The sequence below is a fragment of the Staurois parvus genome, unplaced genomic scaffold (genome assembly GCF_062004578.1).
Source record: "Staurois parvus isolate SC_StPar_1 unplaced genomic scaffold, SC_StPar_1.0 ptg000911l, whole genome shotgun sequence".
Lineage (NCBI taxonomy): Eukaryota > Metazoa > Chordata > Amphibia > Anura > Ranidae > Staurois > Staurois parvus.
The window spans coordinates 881,687-887,725 of NW_028318707.1; positions in this window are offsets into that span (position 1 = coordinate 881,687).

Sequence of the window (6,039 nt, forward strand, 5' to 3'; positions counted from 1 at the left end):
ACATGCCTGTTTTTATTCGCTGTTTGTGAGTACCATTCTTTTATTTAATAAATTTTGGTTACTGAGGTAATGCGCAAGGTTGGTGCGCTTCTTTTTTCTTTTTTGTTCTTCCTCACAGTTCTATTTGGGCTTCCCCAGCCTTGGTGTGGAGCTGCACGACCTTAACTATTTCGGTGGTCCCCTCCTTGCTTTTTTGGAGTCTGATTCCATCTACTTACCACCGGTCTGGGTCCCGGAGCGCAGGAGATATCGCAACAGATTAGCTGCTGTTGCACCTCTCACCCTGTGTCTTGCTACCAAGTTACAATGTACAGCCTGATCACCAGGGGAGAAAAGACTGAGGAAATGCTTCCACTTGCCTGCAGCAGATTAAAGACAGCATCCCAACCTAGGCAAAGTTACTGATTGAAGTTCAAGGATGGCTTGTGAAAGGTGGAGAAGTTAAAATGATCCTGTTGCTGTAAATTGTAACGTGTCAGGAACATATTCTTGCAGACTTGTAAAGTTACTACCATTTTTAGGACACTAACACTTCAGATTGATTTCAGGAACATACTGATGAGCTCATACAGCCAACCAATCCCATGTAATATGTCCTGAGAGTACAATGGGACTACCATGAACCTCTGTATTCTAATAACTTCCTGTCTTGTACTGAACAATTATTATTATTATTATACAGGATTTATATATTATTATTATACAAGATTTATATAGTGCCAACAGTTTGCTCAGCGCTTTACAATATAACGGGAGACAATACAGCAACAATACAGTTCAATACAAGAGGGATAGGAGGGCCCTGCTCCTTGGAGCTTACAATCTAAGAGGGAGGGGCTAGTGGTACAAAAGGTAGTAACTGTGCAGGATGGACTAATAGGATGAATAGAAGATTCCATTATTAGTTGAATGCAGGATAGACTTCCCTGAAGAGATAGCTTTTCAGAGATCACCTAAAAGTGAGCAGGGTAGGCAATAGTCTGATAAATTGGTATAGAGAGTTCCAGAGGATGGGGGAGGCTCTGGAGAAGTCCTGGAGATTAGCATGGGAGGAGGAGATAAGGGAGCTAGAGAGTAGGAGGTCGTGTGAGGAGCGGAGAGTATGGTTTGTGTGATATTTGGAGATAAATATAAATTTGGAAATAAATAATAAATAAAAAATATATTTTATTAGTACTTTAAAAACAATTTTAAAGGAGAACGTTTAAAGGAGAAACTGCCCTACAAATACTGTAGCTGCTGACTTTTGAAATCAGACACCTACCGGTGCCTAGTATTCAGCACTGTCTTCCCACAGTCAGTTCGGCAGGCCATAGACAGTGCGATTGTCTTTCCTGCAACCACGGAGAGAAGGCAGTGATTATATCGCTGCTGGCTATAACTGCATGTAAAATCTGGCAGGCAGTTTGTACCCAAGTTGATCGATCGACCAACTTGGGTACATTCAGCCTGCACAAACATGGTTTGAATCTCAGCCTGTGTCTGCTGAACCGTCCAAGATTCGGACCGTCTATGGCCTGCTTTACTCTTACTGTGCGGTTTTGTTGTGTCCCAGAAGGCTTTGGGTGGGGGTGTAGGCAGCGGGTGTGCCTAAGACATCTGTGTGACTTCATGTGCAGATGTCTATGCAAGTCGCACCTGAACTTGCAAAAAGTAGCGCATGCGCTACTTTCAAAATCAGTGCGACTCTGACCAAGTCAGAATCACACCAATATGACCGATTCGATTGCGGACAATGGGGTGCGACTTGTCATGTGATTTGAAGCTATCAAATCCGATGACAAGTCATACCAGTATGACCGGGGTGTCATTGAACAAGCTGAAGTTAGAAGCTGATTGTTTACTATGCACTGCGACACCAAATTCTGTGTGCTCCAGTTTTAGTAAATCTCCCCTACAGTTGCATAGTTAGGGCTCACACACATGGACATATGTGACCATTCAGCTTAAAAATAGGATGTATTCAGCGCCCCAGAAGTCACCGGTGGTGCATAAAGTCAAAATCAATACCAGGCTGAATTACGAAAAGGGTTGTACCCGGCTATGCACACATCCGTTCAGTACTCACGTATAGGGCTGTGTGTACAGGGACGTATGCACTGAACGTGGACTTTTGTGGCATTTAGTGCTGTTTGCAGGTACTGCTCAGATGCTCATGCCGCCGCAACGAATTTCAGCCTGTCGTTGCATTTGACAGGCTGCGGGCGGAATGCCCCAACTTTTACTCCCAGACTCTGAAATACAGACGGTTCTTCTGTTTTATGGGAAAATGCGTCTGTGTGCATGAGCCATAAAAAAACACATGTCCATTGAGTTCAACCAAAAGACAAAATAAAAACAAAAAATAAAACTTTGACATCCTTAGAACCCTTACCCTAGGTTCACATCTAAGCGTTTTCCGCAGCGTTTTGCAGAAATGCAGTACAGTCCATTTAGCATGTGCCTCTACTAAGAGGGCTCTCAAAAGTTGTAGAGTTAGGACCACAGAATATCGGGGTGCCGTGACGTGGCTCTGTGGCTTACGTATGTATTTGCAAATGTGTGTTAACTAAACCCTGTTTTTAACGCATACTGTTAGACAGGTAATTCGATTGTTAGCAGGGGCGGACTGACCATTTGGAAACTCGGGCACTGCCCGAGGGCCCGGGGACAGTAGGGGGCCCCATGAGATGCCCCTGGTACCTTTTTCATAGGCTTTTTTGAGTTTGGGCAAGGACACAGGGGCCCCATGATCCCTTATTGCCTGGGGGCCCCATGAGTTGTCAGTCCACCCCTGGTTGTTGGTAAGCTGGCTGGCAAGTTGAGCTGAGAACTTTTGTTTCTTTTTTTGACATGCGTTGCCCGTCCACGTGTTCCTTGCTGTAAAAGCCAGTTATAGACTGGGGCAGTGGCCATTTTTTTGTACCATTTAACATAAGTTTCTATGGGACACGTTCACATCTCTGCGTTTTCACCCGATGCGTTATTTGGAAAGGGTCAGAGACTTTTTTTATACGCAAAAAAAGTTGCGTTTTTGGTTCTATAGACTTCAATGGAAACACTGTAGAAAAGCATGTAGTGCGTTTTTGCAGCACTTTGTGTTTTAATCTGCCTAGCAAACAGAAAAAAACAAAAACAAAATGCATCAAAAATGCATGTGCAAAAACGCAAAACGCACTGCAGAAACAGATCAAACACAAACTGCATAGGTGTGAACCTAGTCTTAGACCCGGTTCACACCAATGCGGTACGGGATAGGCTGCAAATCCTTTCCCACACCGCATTGCAATTGCATTGCATTCATGCAGTCTAGTGCGGGTGTCAATGATAAGTTAGTGACACCCCGAAACAGATCGCAAAACGCGATGTGATTGCCAGAAATCTCATCGCATGGGTGAGAACACCCATGCAATGAGATTCAGGTGTGAATTAAATTTTTTTTATTCAGATGTGATGCTTTTTGAGCTATACAAATCAAAAAACGCGTCAAGATCGCATGTGCAAAAACGAACACCCATGCAATGAGATTCGGGTGTGAATTACATTTTTTTTTTATTCAGATGTGATGCGTTTTGAGCCATACAAAGGGTATGGCTCAAATCGCACCGCACAGACATATACATGTAATTCGCACAGGAATGCGGTGCGATTTCTGTGCGAATTACATGTGGTGTCCCACACCGCATAGTGTGAACCTGGGCGTAGCCTCCCTGGCGGTATTCCCGAGTGTAGCTCGGGGTAAAGTTTCAGTACCACAAGCGGTAACCGCGAGCTACCCTCGGGCTTACCATGCGGCGCTGCTCCGGGATCCCTCGATCACTTACCTTGTCCTGCGCTCCCGCGATGTCCCTCCTGCAGTGTCCCTGGCAATGTCCTCCGGCGAATGCTGGCCTCTGTCTTCTGGGTTCCATTCCCTGCGACGTCGGGACGTACGGGGGATGGAACCGGCGGGAGATTTGAAAATAACAAAAAGTGACATTCACTAAATTCACTAAAATCACATAGTATAACATTCCTGTATCAAACCATTTCACATACATTTTGTCCCGAGTGCTTTGTCCTGCGCCCTGCCTGCATTTTTACTGTTCTTTCTGCCTGGAAACTGAGAAACGTCCATGGCATCCAAACAGCGTCCCTTTATGTCAAAAGCGGTTTTAGACCAGCTAGAGAACAGCGATAGTAAATCAGAACCACTTGCAGAATTGAGTGATAATGATTCGTGGGGGAAATTCCTCATCAGACACTGAAAACGATTCTGCAACTTTGCTCAGCGATGTGCGAACTTGGCGCTATATTTCAAATTTCAGTGTTTTTGGTTTGATTATATTATTGAATTAAATTTATTATTATTATATTATTATTTTTTATGATTATTTATTATATTATAATCTATGATTTCGTGTTTCAAATTTTAACATACCTGGGATGTTTACTAGACTCTTGTTCGGACAGATTTCAGTGAGTTATTCCTAAGAATTACAGGCCTACAATAAAAAAAAATACATATTTCCATGCAAAAATATGTACCGCTTTGAGCACAGAAATATGGACATAATCAGACCGCTAGGGAGGTTAACCTGCAGTTGATTCCTAGATTGTAAGCTCGAAAGAGCAGGGCCCTCGAACCCCTCGTGTATTGTTTTGTTACCGTATTGTCTCATGTTCTGTCCCCCACTATAATGTACAGCGCTGAGCAAACCTTTTGGCGCTATATAAATACTGTATAATAATAATAATAATAATATAAAAGAAGGCCATAAGAAAAGTCCCCAGAAAAAAAAAAGACAGTTAGATCTTTTTTGGAAATGAATTGGTTATTAAAAGGCTAGTGATTTTTTTTTCTACAATTATAAACATGTCCAATCTCATGCAAATGTCACCTCTTCATAAACAGACCCCTTGGAGGGTAACAACACAGTGTGAACAATGCAGACAATTAGTAAGAAAACACAAACATTGTGTAGACACACCTAGGATGCAGAGTTCCTCCCAGGGGCTTGTGTGGTTTTCAAACATTCCTCTAATGTTTTGCTGGCTGGTAATTGAGTTACAAACAACATGCTGAGACTTTGCATACAGGCCTGTGTGTACAATTCATAGAGGATAATGAATGACTTACAGCCTGCCATGCAAATGGACACACAGGGCCTGAAGCTATGACTGCCACCAGCAAGGCGGGTTAACGCTTTCAGTGCACAAAATGTGTAGCCGAATTAGTTGATCAAACAGCAAGACTTAGGCTTCATCACAGGAGCTTAATAAAATAAATGTAAACCCAATTACTAAAATCTCATCTAAGGTTTAGCATGCTCATGTCAGTTCAAACATTATTTTCTTCCTTTTGTAGAGGAAAAAAGTTGGTTGACATTTGCCGGAATCGTTTTTGCGAATTTATTATTTTAGGCCATTTTTAGATTAACAAAAACTCCAAAACATTATATATATTTTCTGAAAGCAGAGACTCTGGAGAATAAAGTAGTAGTAAGTCCCAATTCTTAAGTCACACAATATTTGTGACGGTTTATCAAGTGCGAAGTTTTAGTAAAAAATGCAATTTATTACTCAATTTTTTGATGAAATATATAGGATTGGGTTGCACCGAGCACATAGATACCAAACATGTCAAGTTTAAAAAAAATTTTGCAAATACTAAACATGTCAAGTTTCAAAATTATGTGCAAATACCAAACATGTCAAGTTTCAAAATTGTGTGCAAATATCAAACGTAAATTTCAAAATTATGTGCAAATACCAAACATGTCAAATTTCAAAACTGTGCAAATAACAAACATGTCAAGTTTCAAAATTGTGTTCAAATACCAAACATGTCAAATTTCAAAACTGTGTGTAAATAACAAACATGTCAAATTTCAAAATTGTGTTCAAATACCAAACATGTCAAGTTTTAAATTGTGTACAAATACCAAACATGTCAAATTTCAAAATTGTGTGGAAATCCTAAACATGTCAAGTTTCAAAATTGTGTGTACCCATAAAACAATGATGAACTTCAGTACCCTATATTTTTCATAGTTTAAAAGCCCCTACAGGTCACCACTT